We start from the raw sequence: 15,992 nt of genomic DNA on the forward strand, positions 1-15,992 counted from the left end.
TCTCAAGTTCAGAGAGTTCCATCACCAAGGAAGTGAGGTGAGGCCACTTCCTTCCGGAATTAAATGAGGTCACTGCCGTGGCAACCACTGTTTCCTAACAGTGCTTTCAAGGGTCCCATGAGATGGAGGCTGCCCCTGCTTCCTGTGATACTTTCACAAGTTAGAATGGTATATCAACCATGGGCACCCAGGAACACCTCTCCACACAGGCCTGGTTTGGTCTATCTTGTCGACATTAAGAAGAGAGAGGCTGACTAGGTTGTTTGCCATGAAAGATGACTTTTGCTCTCTCAGGTCTCTCATTCCTGCCCACATCTTCTCCACAGATCATTTCTACATGGATATTCGATGTTCTCAGAAGGTAGAAGATCCTCTACATTCCTCTATTGTAAGACCAATCTGTCCATGTTTTCTGTAAAGTTGGATTGAGGGAGCAGTGTATGGTTAGGGGTAAGAACATGTTCCATTTGTGTTAGGAATCATTCTGCTGGATGAAGAATGGTAGTGGGAACCTGCGATATTTATACTAATATATAGATGAAATATATGTATGAAAACAGAAATCTAAGTAAGATTGGAAGCCCATTGGAAGGGCATTGGGCCCTTGATAGGGATACTTAGATTTGAATTACATTCTGCACAGATGTCTCAGAAAAATGGATATACAATGGCATAGGACCGTGTACCTTGGATGACTGAATGTAGAAGAGAACATCCAGTCAAAAAGGGATAGTAGGTAGGATTAGGAAGATAGTCTGTACGTTTAAGAAAAAGAATGAGTGTAAAATTTGGACCAAAAGTTTTTTAGCAGTAGGGTGTCAGTTAGAGTTTGAATGAAAAAGTCAGCACGTTAGAAGAGTCAGTCACAATGATGAACTGGGGAAATAATGTAGGAAAGCAGATCAAAATAGAGACATAATGAAATCAAGCATTATATAAAGTGAGTGATAGGATTAGATGTTTTTAACAGGGTTGAGGTTGAATATATAATCTTAGGAAGAAGCAACTGTGTAGTCACCAATTGGATTGACTTTTGAGAGCATAAGGCCACCTGGACAAGGATGTTTTTAGTAATCCATGCTCACTTTCCATTTAGCCTTTGGTACAATCATAAGTGTGAACTTTGCATTTTGTGTGCAGAATACCACTGTGATAAATGTATATGTAGATCAGGTGACATGAGTATCTCTTCCACCATTTCTGGGAGCAATATCTTGAAGATGTATTAATTACTATTTGGGGGTACAAATAGGTGTACCCTTTGTCTATGAATATAGAGAAAATGCATGAGTAGATCATCCTGTGAATAAATAATTTAACAAGTTCCAATTTAAATAATGGAATGAATTGATATCTGAAAATATATAGGAAATCTTATATTGATACACAATCATTCATTTTAACCAGTTATACATCAAATGGAAATATTAGGGTTATGGTTTACCATGAAGGATGTGTGAATTTTGCTTAAAAAGTGATTGTGGAAATCGAAAATAATGTGTTTGGCAATAAGTCTCATGAAAAGATCAGCCAAGAAACATACAAGAATACACGTGTTCTGAAGCAGAAAGTGATTGAAAGTGAACCAAATGCCTACAAAATTTGTGAACTTGTGGAAGAAGTATATATCCTATGATGTGCATTAACTGAAGAAATAGTACAGTAGCAGTGTTGAATAAAAATGAACGTCAAAATACACATGTCCCATAGGAATCTACTTGCATTGATGTTAAACTGGGTCAGTTACTCAAGAAATATTAAGATTTCTATGCACCATTCACTGAACTTACTTTTCAGTACTAGGAAACAAATATGTATTTCAGGTGGATGAATATTTCTGAGAATAATCTTTTGAAAAGTTGATAGTAAATCCACACACATGAACATGAATGAATTTAGTGTGTGTATAATGAGACACATATATTTTATATTTTGAAAAATCTGGAGGTTGTATGTATGTGTATATATATATATATATATATATATATACAAAAAAAAACAGACGCATAGTCATTAAAAAGTAGAAATATATATGCCAACCAAAATTCATCACGAAATATATATCACCTAAAGATCCCAAAATATTTTACTGACCATGGATTTATGTATTATGATGTTCAAGTAGGAAGCTCACCCGTAGGTTGAATGTTCAGTTCCAACAGCATTTAGGAGGAGTGATCTCTTCTCACAAATTGTATCTGCCAAGTCAGCCACCTCATAAGAAATGTACCTGGGATACCAGGTAGGATTCTATATGTGCATGTAAAAATACATGTGCTGAATAGGCTACAGAGAAAGGGAGACAGGAATTCACATATTTGTTAACTTTAAAAGCACATGGAGAACTCTTTCTATTAAATTGGACTAGATTTATAAGGCCTACCCTCTATAATGGAAAAGGCAAGTCCAACTATACACCATGCCTCCTCTGAACTGCTTGTATTTCTATTCTGTTTGGGTTATTTTTCTCCATCATATTAGGATTCGTAGTCAGAGTTTAGTAGGTTATGGGTTAGTGTCTCGGATTCAGTATTTCGAATGGAAAACAGGAAAATGAATCTAATGTGTATGCAAATATGTGCTACACTAAAATCTTCCCACTCTCATCCAGAACAATTCCTTGACATTACCTTTGACTCAAGTAAGACACAATTCGAGGAGAAGAGTTAGAAAATCTGTGAATACATATCTGGAATGGAAATTGCTCAGGAGTTCACAACCTTGGAGGTGGTAGAGGTGTTTCCATAAATAAGGGACAGGGTAAACACTCCAAAAACATGGAGCTCTGCTGGCCTAAAGACTTCTTGAGAAACTGCCTCTGAGGTTGGGCACTTGAAATATATGTTGTTGTCAGGAGCTTTAGCTTCCTTTGTAGTGAGACCATCAAAGCTGGGTCTGCATCTATGTGACCTGGAGGACATGGTTTCTGATTTTCCAATGAACATGAGGCAGCAGTGCTGAATTCTCTCTTTGTAGGTCAACTGCGGCCACTGGGGGCTAAGTGTCTCCCTGTGTGGACTGTGAGGCCATTTGGTCATCCTCCACTTTTCGTGGTGTTTCTTGCTGCTTCACTGGGAGTTTCCTATTTGCTTCATGAAATACAAGGAGTTCAACTGGGACACAGTGCTGGAGGGAGTTCTGTCACGTGTGGTGACCCTGGGTCCTAGGAGAAAGCAACAACCAGGATTCTGTCCCACAGAGCTTCCCCCTTGACCATAGCAACCTGATTCTGAACATTGCCCTGAATCCTCCACTCTATCTAACAAGATGCCTTTACATATAAGGATCTGCTGGCTGCACCATGTCAGTCACAAGCCTTTGGGAAGCCAGTGGCAGATCCACATGGCCCCACCACAGATGTTTTATCACACACCTGCACACTACTGCTCTAGGCCCACTACCCAGCAGGGTCCAACTTTCTGGCATATCTATTCTACACCATTTCCATTCAACCCAGTCAATCGAGGAACTGTCTGGTACACTCATGATCAGCAACAGGACATCCAAAGGTTCTCCAGTGCCAACTGGTCATGGGAATTTCAAAAATTTCATGGCATTTATCAAGCCATTTTTAAAGGATGAAGTTGGAGGCACTGTGGGTTGCTAATAATTCAGGAACCATTAAATTGTGAGGAACCTCATTTCAATGAAAGCTCTGGAGAAACACTCAGAGGCAAGGCTTCCTAAAGGTGGCAAAAAGGTCACATGGAGCCAGGCCCATTGAGGTCTACAATGTGAGGTCGATGTGTGTTTTGACTCTCAACTATGGCTGCTAAGTCTTTCAGAATAAAATCATGTGATATCATGGCTTAGATTCCCAGTGCTCTTTTGAAAGCCACCCTAGGCCTACATCTCAGTTTCCAAAAGTGACTCTCACAAGTAGCCTCCTAAAATCACAAGACAATTCATGGCAATACTTCTCTGAGGTCAGATCCAGAACTCAGTCTCTGAGGGGAATCACACCAGAGTTCAAGCCCAGGTGGACCCAGTCATCTCTTCAAACCAACAAACAAATGACCACAATTCAAACCAAAACACTGCCACATAGCCCTCATCTTCTTCCATATAGACACTCATCCTAAACTCTGGCTGGAGGTATCCATGAGGGGTGCAGCCCCAGACAGTGTCCAAAATAAGCTTCCTTGCCCCTCAATTGCCTAATGTCAGGGTGGCCTGGACACCCTTCCTGTGAACCAGGAGTAATCAAATAGGCCTGCCTTTAATCCTACTCTGCTTCTTCAATTTGAGGCCTACTGACTGTCGGGTATACATTCTTTGTGTGAATTGGAGTCATGAGAAAAGCCCAGCACGTGTGGGCCAGATTTGCAGGACTTTGAAGTACTCATTTGCCCAAAAGGATCTCTATTAGTACTTGATGGAGGTCAGGAACCTTACAGAGGAAGGCGAGAGACTTCATCCACAATGACTGCTCTTTTTGCCATTTTGGCTTTGGATGCACACATGGGATCTTTCTTGAATCCATCAGGCGCTGAGCATCTAAGCCACAGCCTCACACAGGGCCAAGAGGCTGATTCAGACACATCCCTTTGCAAAGCAATTAAGCAAAAAGCCACAGGTGATGCCCATTCATTTCCATTTGAAAAGTGTTTTCTTCAGGCTGCACAAAGGGCTGGCCTGAGGCAAAGAGCTTCCTGACATTCAGGGCAACAGCACAATAGGTAAGCAAAAGACCCAAAGTGGGGGTTTTTCCACTGAGACTTTACTGGTCACACTGATATCTGAGTTTTCTGAGATGCTCACCATTCCCTTCAGTTATCCAGTACATGGCCATGTCACAGAGCTTGGAGGTGGTACATATCTTGGACACAAAACCATGAGCCTATTCTGGAGAGTGGCCAGAATTCAGGAAAAAAACAGGGACTTAGGAAGATAGTAGGTGTTGCCCATCGATAAGGCAAGCCACAGTCCATTCATAAATTGGGCAGGATGAATGCTGGGAAATTTTCTGCTAGACAAGACACATCCATAGATGCATTCTATTTTCTAATGTCTACAACCATGGACACAGTGGGATACACATACATAGAAACACTGGCCTTGTCTAACGACTTACTAGCAACTAAACAAACCGCCTTTCCTACCTATTCTCAGAACATGAGACAGAACCACAAACTCACAGGGACACCCACAAAGGCACCTCTTTCCCCCAGGGAGGTCTGTGCCTATCCGGAGTGTCGTCTGACTGGTGGGCCATACTATGTTCCCCCAAAATGGCCTGTCTTCTCTCAGATCTGGCCTCCTTGGCCAACTCTGTGAAGTTATCAGGATCCAGCGGTGAACCACTCACTACCTACTTTCTCAGGAATGATCCCTCTTCAAGGCTTTCCGGGCATTTTACCATCCTCACATCAATAAGTACCAAGAAAGACTGCCTGTGTCCTTGGTAAATCCAAACAAGTGAGCCCACTGGGACTGAGACTGGGAGTGTCTCTGGGTGCCTGGCTTCCTGGATCTCAAGTTCAGAGAGTTCCATCACCAAGGAAGTGAGGTGAGGCCACTTCCTTCAGGAATTAAATGAGGTCACTGCCTTGGCAACCACTGTGTCCTAACAGTGCTTTCAAGGGTCCCATGAGATGGAGGCTGCCCCTGCTTCCTGTGATACTTTCACAAGTTAGAATGGTATATCAACCACGGGCACTCAGGAACACCTCTCCACACAGGCCTGGTTTGGTCTATCTTGTCGACATTAAGAAGAGAGAGGCTGACCAGGTTGTTTGCCATGAAAGATGACTTTTGCTCTCTCAGGTCTCTCATTTTTGCCTACATCTTCTCCACAGATCATTTCTACATGGATATTCGAGGTTCTCAGAAGGTAGAAGATCCTCTATATTCCTCTATAGTAAGACCAATCTGTCCATGTTTTCTGTAAAGTTGGATTGAGGGAGCAGTGTATGGTTAGGGGTAAGAACATGTTCCATTTGGGTTAGGAATCATTCTGCTGGATGAAGAATGGTAGTGGGAACCTGCGATATTTATACTAATATATAGATGAAATATATGTATGAAAACAGAAATCTAAGTAAGATTGGAAGCCCATTGGAAGGGCATTGGGCCCTTGATAGGGATACTTAGATTTGAATTACATTCTGCACAGATGTCTCAGAAAAATGGATATACAATGGCATAGGACCCTGTACCTTGGATGACTGAATGTAGAAGAGAACATCCAGTCAAAAAGGGATAGTAGGTAGGATTAGGAAGATAGTCTGTACGTTTAAGAAAAAGAATGAGTGTAAAATTTGGACCAAAAGTTTTTTAGCAGTAGGGTGTCAGTTAGAGTTTGAATGTAAAAGTCAGCACGTTTGAAGAGTCAGTCACAATGATGAACTGGGGAAATTATGTAGGAAAGCAGATAAAAATAGAGACATAATAAAATCAGGCATTATATAAAGTGAGTGATAGGATTAGATGTTTTTAACAGGGTTGAGGTTGAATATATAATCTTAGGAAGAAGCAACTGTGTAGTCACCAAATGGATTGAATTTGAGAGTATTAGGCCACCTGGACAAGGATGTTTTTAGTAATCCATGCTCACTTTCCATTTAGACTTTGGTACAATCATAAGTGTGAACTTTGCATTTTGTGTGCAGAATACCACTGTGATAAAATGTATATGTAGATCAGGTGACATGAGTATCTCTTCCACCATTTCTGGGAGCAATATCTTGAAGATGTATTAATTAGTATTTGGGGGTACAAATAGGTGTACCCTTTGTCTATGAATATAGAGAAAATGCATGAGTAGACCATCTTGTGAATAAATAATTTAACAGGTTCCAATTTAAATAATGGAATGAATTGATATCTGAAAATATATAGGAAATCTTATATTGATACACAATCATTCATTTTTACCAGTTTTACATCAAATGGAAATATTAGGGTTATGGTTTACCATGAAGGGTGTGTGAATTTTGCTTAAAAAGTGATTATGGAAATTGAAAATAATGTGTTTGGCAATAAGTCTCATGAAAAGATCAGCCAAGAAACATACAAGAATACACGTGTTCTGAAGCAGAAAGTGATTGAAAGTGAACCAAATGCCTACAAAATTTGTGAACTTGTGGAAGAAGTATATATCCTATGATGTGCATTAACTGAAGAAATAGTAAAGTAGCAGTGTTGAATAAAAATGAACGTCAAAATACACATGTCCCATAGGAATCTACTTGCATTGATGTTAAACTGGGTCAGTTACTCAAGAAATATTAAGATTTCTATACACCATTCACTGAACTTACTTTTCAGTACTAGGAAACAAATATGTATTTGAGGTGGATGAATATTTCTGAGAATAATCTTTTGAAAAGTTGATAGTAAATCCACACACATGAACATGAATGAATTTAGTGAGTGTATAATGAGACACATATATTTTATATTTTGAAAAATCTGGACAGTGCATGTATTTATAAATATATATATTTTGTATATATATATACAAAAAACAGACGCATAGTCATTTAAAACTAGAAATATATATGCCAACCAAAATTCATCACGAAATATATATCACCTAAAGATACAAAAATATTTTACTGACCATGGATTTATGTATTATGTTGTTCAAGTAGGAAGCTCACCCGTAGGTTGAATGTTCAGTTCCAACAGCATTTAGGAGGAGTGATCTCTTCTCACAAATTGTATCTGCCAAGTCAGCCACCTCACAAGAAATGTACCTGGGATACCAGGTAGGATTCTATATGTGCATGTAAAAATACATGTGCTGAATAGGCTACAGAGAAAGGGAGACAGGAATTCACATATTTGTTACCTTTAAAAACACATGGAGAACTATTTCTATTAAATTGGACTAGATTTATAAGGCCTACCCTCTATAATGCAAAACGCAAGTCCAACTATACACCATGCCTCCTCTGAACTGCTTGTATTTCTATTCTCTTTGGGTTATTTTTCTCCATCATATTAGGATTCATAGTCAGAGTTTAGTAGGTTATGGGTTAGTGTTTGGGATTCAGTATTTCGAATGGAAAATAGGAAAATGAATCTAATGTGTATGCAAATATGTGCTACACTAAAATCTTCCCACTCTCATCGAGAACAACTCCTTGACATTACCTTTGACTCAAGTAAGACACAATTCGAGGAGAAGAGTTAGAAAATCTGTGAATACATATCTGGAATGGAAATTGCTCAGGAGTTCACAACCTTGGAGGTGGTAGAGGAGTTTCCATAAGTAAGGGACAGGGTAAACACTCCAAAAACATGGAGCTTTGCTGGCCTAAAGACTTCTTGAGTAACTGCCTCTGAGGTTGGACTCTTGAAATATATGTTGTTGTCAGGAGCTTTAGCTTCCTTTTTAGTGAGACCATCAAAGCTGGATCTGCATCTATGTGACCTGGAGGACATGGTTTCTGATTTTCCAATGAACATGAGGCAGCAGTGCTGAATTTTCTCGTTGTAGGTCAACTGCAGCCACTGGGGGCTAAGTGTCTCCCTGTGTGGACTGTGAGGCCATTTGGTCATCCTTCACTTTTCGTGGTGTTTCTTGCTGCTTCACTGGGAGTTTCCTATTTGCTTCATGAAATACAAGGAGTTCAACTGGGACACAGTGCTGGAGGGAGTTCTGTCACGTGTGGTGACCCAGGGTCCTAGGAGAAAGCAACAACCAGGATTCTGTCCCACAGAGCTTCCCCCTTGAAGATAGCAACCTGATTCTGAACATTGCCCTGAATCCTCCGCTCTATCTAACAAGATGCCTTTACATATAAGGATCTGCTGGCTGCACCATGTCAGTCACAAGCCTTTGGGAAGCCAGTGGCAGATCCACATGGCCCCACCACAGATGTTTTATCACACACCTGCACACCACTGCTCTAGGCCCACTACTCAGCAGGCTCCAACTTTCTGGCATATCTATTCTACACCATTTCCATTCAAACCAGTCAATCGAGGAACTGTCTGGTATACTCATGTACAGCAACAGGACATCCAAAGGTTCTCCAGTGCCACCTGGTCATGGGAATTTCAAAAATTTCATGCTATTTATCAAGCCATTTTTAAAGGATGAAGTTGGAGGCACTGTGGGTTGCTAATAATTCAGGAACCATTAAATTGGGAGGAAGCTCATTTCAATGAAAGCTCTGGAGAAACACTCAGAGGCAAGGCTTCCCAAAGGTGGCAAAAAGGTCACATGGAGCCAGGTCCATTGAGGTCTACAATGTGAGGTCAATGTGTGTTTTGACTCTCAACTATGGCTGCTAGGTCTTTCAGAATAAAATCATGTGATATCATAGCTTAGATTCCCAGTGCTCTTTGGAAACCCACCCTAGGCCTAGATCTCAGTTTCCAAAAGTGACTCTCACAAGTGGCCTCCTAAAATCCCAAGACAATTCATGGCAATATTTGTCTGAGGTCAGATCCAGAACTAAGTCTCTGAGGGGAATCACACCAGAGTTCAAGCCCAGGTGGACCCAGTCATCTCTTCAAACCACCAAACAAATGACCACAATTGAAACCAAAACACTGCCACATAGCCCTCATCTTCTTCCATGTAGACACTCATCCTAAACTCTGGCTGGAGGTATCCATGAGGGGCGCAGCCCAAGACAGTGTCCAAAATAAGCTTCCTTGCCCCTCAATTGCCTAATGTCAGGGTGGCCTGGACACCCTTCCTGTGAACCAGGAGTGATCAAATAGGCCTGCCGTTAATACTGCTCTACTTCTTTCATTTGAGGCCTACTGATTGTGGGGTATACATTCTTTGTGTGAATTGGAGTCATGAGAAAAGCCCAGCACCTATGGGCCAGATTTGCAGGACTTTGAAGTACTCATTTGCCCAAAAGGATCCCTATTCGTACTTGATGGAGGTCAGGAACCTTACAGAGGAAGGCGAGAGACTTCATCCACAATGACTGCTCTTTTTGCCATTTTGGCTTTGGATGCACACATGGTATCTTTCTTGAATCCATCAGGTGCTGAGAATCTAAGCCACAGTCTCACACAGGGCCAAGAGGCTGATTCACACACATCCCATTGCAAAGCAATTAAGCAAAAAGCCAAGGTGATGCCCATTCATTTCCATTTGAAAAGTGTTTTCTTCAGGCTTCACAAAAAGCTGGCCTGAGGAAAAGAGCTTCCTGACATTCAGGGCAACAGCACAATAGGTAAGCAAAAGACCCAAAGTGGGGGTTTTTCCACTGAGACTTTACTGGTCACACTGATATCTGAGTTTTCTGAGATGCTCACCATTCCCTTCAGTTATCCAGTACATGGCCATATCACAGAGCTTGGAGGTGGTACATATCTTGGACACAAAACCATGAGCCTATTCTGGAGAGTGGCCAGAATTCAGGAAAAAAACAGGGACTTAGGAAGATAGTAGGTGTTGCCCATCAATAAGGCAAGCCACAGTCCATTCATAAATTGGGCAGGATGAATGCTGGGAAGTTTTCTGCTAGACAACACACATCCATAGATGCATTCTATTTTCTAATGTCTACAACCACGGACACAGTTGGATACACAGACATAGAAACACTGGCCTTGTCAAACGACTTACTAGCAACCAAACAAACCGCCTTTCCTACCTATTCTCAGAACATGAGACAGAACCACAAACTCACAGGGACACCCACAAAGGCACCTCCTTCCCCCAGGGAGGTCTGTGACTATCTGGAGTGTCGTCTGACTGGTGGGCCATACTATGTTCCCCCAAAATGGCCTGTCTTCTCTCAGATCTGGCCTCCTTGGCCAACTCTGTGAAGTTATCAGGATCCAGCGGTGAACCACTCACTACCTACTTTCTCAGGAATGATCCCTCTTCAAGGCTTTCCTGGCATTTGACCATCCTCACATCAATAAGTACCAAGAAAGACTGCCTGTGTCCTTGTTAAATCCAAACAAGTGAGCCCACTGGGACTGAGACTGGGAGTGGCTCTGGGTGCCTGGCTTCCTGGATCTCAAGTTCAGAGAGTTCCATCACCAAGGAAGTGAGGTGAGGCCACTTCCTTCAGGAACTAAATGAGGTCACTGCCTTGGCAACCACTGTGTCCTAACAGTTGCTTTCAAGGGTCCATGAGATGGAGGCTGCCCCTGCTTCCTGTGATACTTTCACAAGTTAGAATGGTATATCAACCATGGGCACCCAGGAACACCTCTCCACACAGGCCTGGTTTGGTCTATCTTGTCGACATTAAGAAGAGAGAGGCTGACCAGGTTGTTTGCCCTGAAAGATGACTTTTGCTCTCTCAGGTCCCTCATGGCTGCCTAGATCTTTTTCACAGATCATTTCTACATGGACATTCGAGGTTCTGAGCAGGTAGAAGATCCTCTACATTCCTCTATTGTAAGACCAACTCTGTCCATGTTTTCTGTAAAGTTGGATTGAGGGAGCATTGTATGGTTAGGGGTAAGAACATGTTCCATTTGGGTTAGGAATCATTCTGCTGGATGAAGAATGGTAGTGGGAACCTGAGATATTTATACTAATATATAGATGAAATATATGTATGAAAACTGAAATCTAAGAAAGATTGAAAGCCCATTGGAAGGGCATTGGGCCCTTGATAGGGATACTTAGATTTAAACTACCTTCTGCTCAGATGTCTCAGATAAATGGATATACAATGGCTTAGGACCATGTACCTTGGATGACTGAATGTAGAAGAGAACATCCAGTCAAAAAGGGATAGTAGGTAGGATTAGGAAGATAGTCAGTACGTTTAAGAAAAAGAATGAGTGTAAAATTTGGGGCAAAATTTTTTTAGCAGAAGGGAGTCAGTTAGAGTGTGAATGTAAAGGTCAGCACATATGAAGAGTCAGTCACAATGATGAACTGGGGAAATTATGTAGGAAAGCAGATAAAAATGGAGACATAATGAAATCAGGCAATGTATAAAGTGAGTGATAGGATTAGATGTTTTTAACAGGGTTGAGGTTGAATATATAATCTTAGGAAGAAGCAACTGTGTATTCACCAATAGGATTGACTTTTGAGAGCATTAGGCCATCTGGACAAGGATGTTTTTAGTAATCCATGCTCACTTTCCATTTAGCCTTTGGTACAATCATAAGTGTGATCTTTGCATTTTGTGTGCAGAATACCACTGTGATAAAATGTATATGTAGATCAGGTGACATGAGTATTTCTTCCACCATTTCTGGGAGCAATATCTTGAAGATGTATTAATTACGATTTGGGGTACAAATAGGTGTACACTGTGTCTATGAATATAAAGAAAATGCATGAGTAGACCATCCTGTGAATAAATAATTTAACAGGTTCCAATTTAAATAATGGAATGAATTTATATCTTAAAATATATAGGAAATCTTATATTGATACACAATCATTCATTTTAACCAGTTATACATCTAATGAAAATATTAGGGTTATGGTTTACCATGAAGGGTGTGTGAGTTTTGCTTCAAAAGTGATTATGGAAATCAAAAATAATGTGTTTGGCAATAAGTCTCATAAAAAGATCAGCCAAGAAACATACAAGAATACACGTGTTCTGAAGCAGAAAATGATATAAAGTGAACCAAATGCCTACTAAATTTGTGAACTTGTGGAAGAAGTATATATCCTATGATGTGCATTAACTGAAGAAATAGTAAAGTACTAGTGTTGAATAAAAATGAACGTCAAAATACACATGTCTCATAGGAATCTACTTGCATTGATGTTAAACTGGGTCAGTTACTCAAGAAATATTAAGATTTCTATACACCATTCACTGAACTTACTTTTCAGTACTAGGAAACAAATATGTATTTGAGGTGGATGAATATTTCTGAGAATAATCTTTTGAAAAGTTGATAGAAAATCCACATACATGAACATGAATGAATTTAGTGAGTGTATAATGAGACACATATATTGCATATTTTGAAAAATCTGGACAGTGTATGTATGTTTATATATATATATATATATATATATATATATATATATATATATATATAAACAGACGCATAGTCATTAAAAAGTAGAAATATATATGCCAACCAAAATTCATCACGAAATATATATCACCTAAAGATCCAAAAATATTTTACTGAACATGGATTTATGTATTATGTTGTTCAAGTAGGAAGCTCACCCGTAGGTTGAATGTTCAGTTCCAACAGCATTTAGGAGGAGTGATCTCTTCTCACAAATTGTATCTGCCAAGTCAGCCACCTCACTAGAAATGTACCTGGGATACCAGGTAGGATTCTATATGTGCATGTAAAAATACATGTGCTGAATAGGCTACAGAGAAAGGGAGACAGGAATTCACATATTTGTTAACTTTAAAAGCACATGGAGAACTCTTTCTATTAAATTGGACTAGATTTATAAGGCCTACCCTCTATAATGGAAAAGGCAAGTCCAACTATACACCATGCCTCCTCTGAACTGCTTGTATTTCTATTCTGTTTGGGTTATTTTTCTCCATCATATTAGGATTCGTAGTCAGAGTTTAGTAGGTTATGGGTTAGTGTTTGGGATTCAGTATTTCGAAGGGAAAATAGGAAAATGAATCTAATGTGTATGCAAATATGTGCTACACTAAAATCTTCCCATTCTCATCCAGAACAATTCCTTGACATTACCTTTGACTCAAGTAAGACACAATTCGAGGAGAAGAGTTAGAAAATCTGTGAATACATATCTGGAATGGAAATTGCTCAGGAGTTCACAACCTTGGAGGTGGTAGAGGAGTTTCCATAAGTAAGGGACAGGGTAAACACTCCAAAAACATGGAGCTCTGCTGGCCTAAAGACTTCTTGAGTAAATGCCTCTGAGGTTGGGCTCCTGAAATATATGTTGTTGTCAGGAGCTTTAGCTTCATTTGTAGTGAGACCATCAAAACTGGGTCTGCATCTATGTGACCTGGAGGACATGGTTTCTGATTTTCCAATGAACATGAGGCAGCAGTGCTGAATTCTCTCTTTGTAGGTCAACTGCGGCCACTGGGGGCTAAGTGTCTCCCTGTGTGGACTGTGAGGCCATTTGGTCATCCTCCACTTTTCGTGGTGTTTCTTGCTGCTTCACTGGGAGTTTCCTATTTGCTTCATGAAATACAAGGAGCTCAACTGGGACACAGTGCTGGAGGGAGTTCTGTCACGTGTGGTGACCCAGGGTCCTAGGAGAAAGCAACAACCAGGATTCTGTCCCACAGAGCTTCCCCCTTGACCATAGCAACCTGATTCTGAACATTGCCCTGAATCCTCCACTCTATCTAACAAGATGCCTTTACATATAAGGATCTGCTGGCTGCACCATGTCAGTCACAAGCCTTTGGGAAGCCAGTGGCAGATCCACATGGCCCCACCACAGATGTTTTATCACACACCTGCACACCACTGCTCTAGGCCCACTACCCAGCAGGGTCCAACTTTCTGGCATATCTATTCTACACCATTTCCATTCAACCCAGTCAATCGAGGAACTGTCTGGTACACTCATGATCAGCAACAGGACATCCAAAGGTTCTCCAGTGCCAACTGGTCATGGGAATTTCAAAAATTTCATGGCATTTATCAAGCCATTTTTAAAGGATGAAGTTGGAGGCACTGTGGGTTGCTAATAATTCAGGAACCATTAAATTGTGAGGAACCTCATTTCAATGAAAGCTCTGTAGAAACACTCAGAGGCAAGGCTTCCCAAAGGTGGCAAAAAGGTCACATGGAGCCAGGCCCATTGAGGTCTACAATGTGAGGTCGATGTGTGTTTTGACTCTAAACTATGGCTGCTAAGTCTTTCAGAATAAAATCATGTGATATCATGGCTTAGATTCCCAGTGCTCTTTTGAAAGCCACCCTAGGCCTAGATCTCAGTTTCCAAAAGTGACTCTCACAAGTAGCCTCCTAAAATCACAAGACAATTCATGGCAATACTTCTCTGAGGTCAGATCCAGAACTCAGTCTCTGAGGGGAATCACACCAGAGTTCAAGCCCAGGTGGACCCAGTCATCTCTTCAAACCAACAAACAAATGACCACAATTCAAACCAAAACAATGCCACATAGCCCTCATCTTCTTCCATATAGACACTCATCCTAAACTCTGGCTGGACGTATCCATGAGGGGTGCAGCCCCAGACAGTGTCCAAAATAAGCTTCCTTGCCCCTCAATTGCCTAATGTCAGGGTGGCCTGGACACCCTTCCTGTGAACCAGGAGTAATCAAATAGGCCTGCCTTTAATCCTGCTCTGCTTCTTCAATTTGAGGCCTACTGACTGTCGGGTATACATTCTTTGTGTGAATTGGAGTCATGAGAAAAGCCCAGCACCTGTGGGCCAGATTTGCAGGACTTTGAAGTACTCATTTGCCCAAAAGGATCTCTATTCGTACTTGATGGAGGTCAGGAACCTTACAGAGGAAGGCGAGAGACTTCATCCACAATGACTGCTCTTTTTGCCATTTTGGCTTTGGATGCACACATGGGATCTTTCTTGAATCCATCAGGCGCTGAGCATCTAAGCCACAGCCTCACACAGGGCCAAGAGGCTGATTCAGACACATCCCTTTGCAAAGCAATTAAGCAAAAAGCCACAGGTGATGCCCATTCATTTCCATTTGAAAACTGTTTTCTTCAGGCTGCACACAGGGCTGGCCTGAGGCAAAGAGCTTCCTGACATTCAGGGCAACAGAACAATAGGTAAGCAAAAGACCCAAAGTGGGGGTTTTTCCACTGAGACTTTACTGGTCACACTGATATCTGAGTTTTCTGAGATGCTCAGCATTCCCTTCAGTTATCCAGTACATGGCCATGTCACAGAGCTTGGAGGTGGTACATATCTTGGACACAAAACCATGAGCCTATTCTGGAGAGTGGCCAGAATTCAGGAAAAAAACAGGGACTTAGGAAGATAGTAGGTGTTGCCCATCGATAAGGCAAGCCACAGTCCATTCATAAATTGGGCAGGATGAATGCTGGGAAGTTTTCTGCTAGACAACACACATCCATAGATGCATTCTATTTTCTAATGTCTACAACCACGGACACAGTGGGATACA

The sequence above is a fragment of the Ictidomys tridecemlineatus genome, chromosome 12 (assembly GCF_052094955.1).
Source record: "Ictidomys tridecemlineatus isolate mIctTri1 chromosome 12, mIctTri1.hap1, whole genome shotgun sequence".
NCBI lineage: Eukaryota > Metazoa > Chordata > Mammalia > Rodentia > Sciuridae > Ictidomys > Ictidomys tridecemlineatus.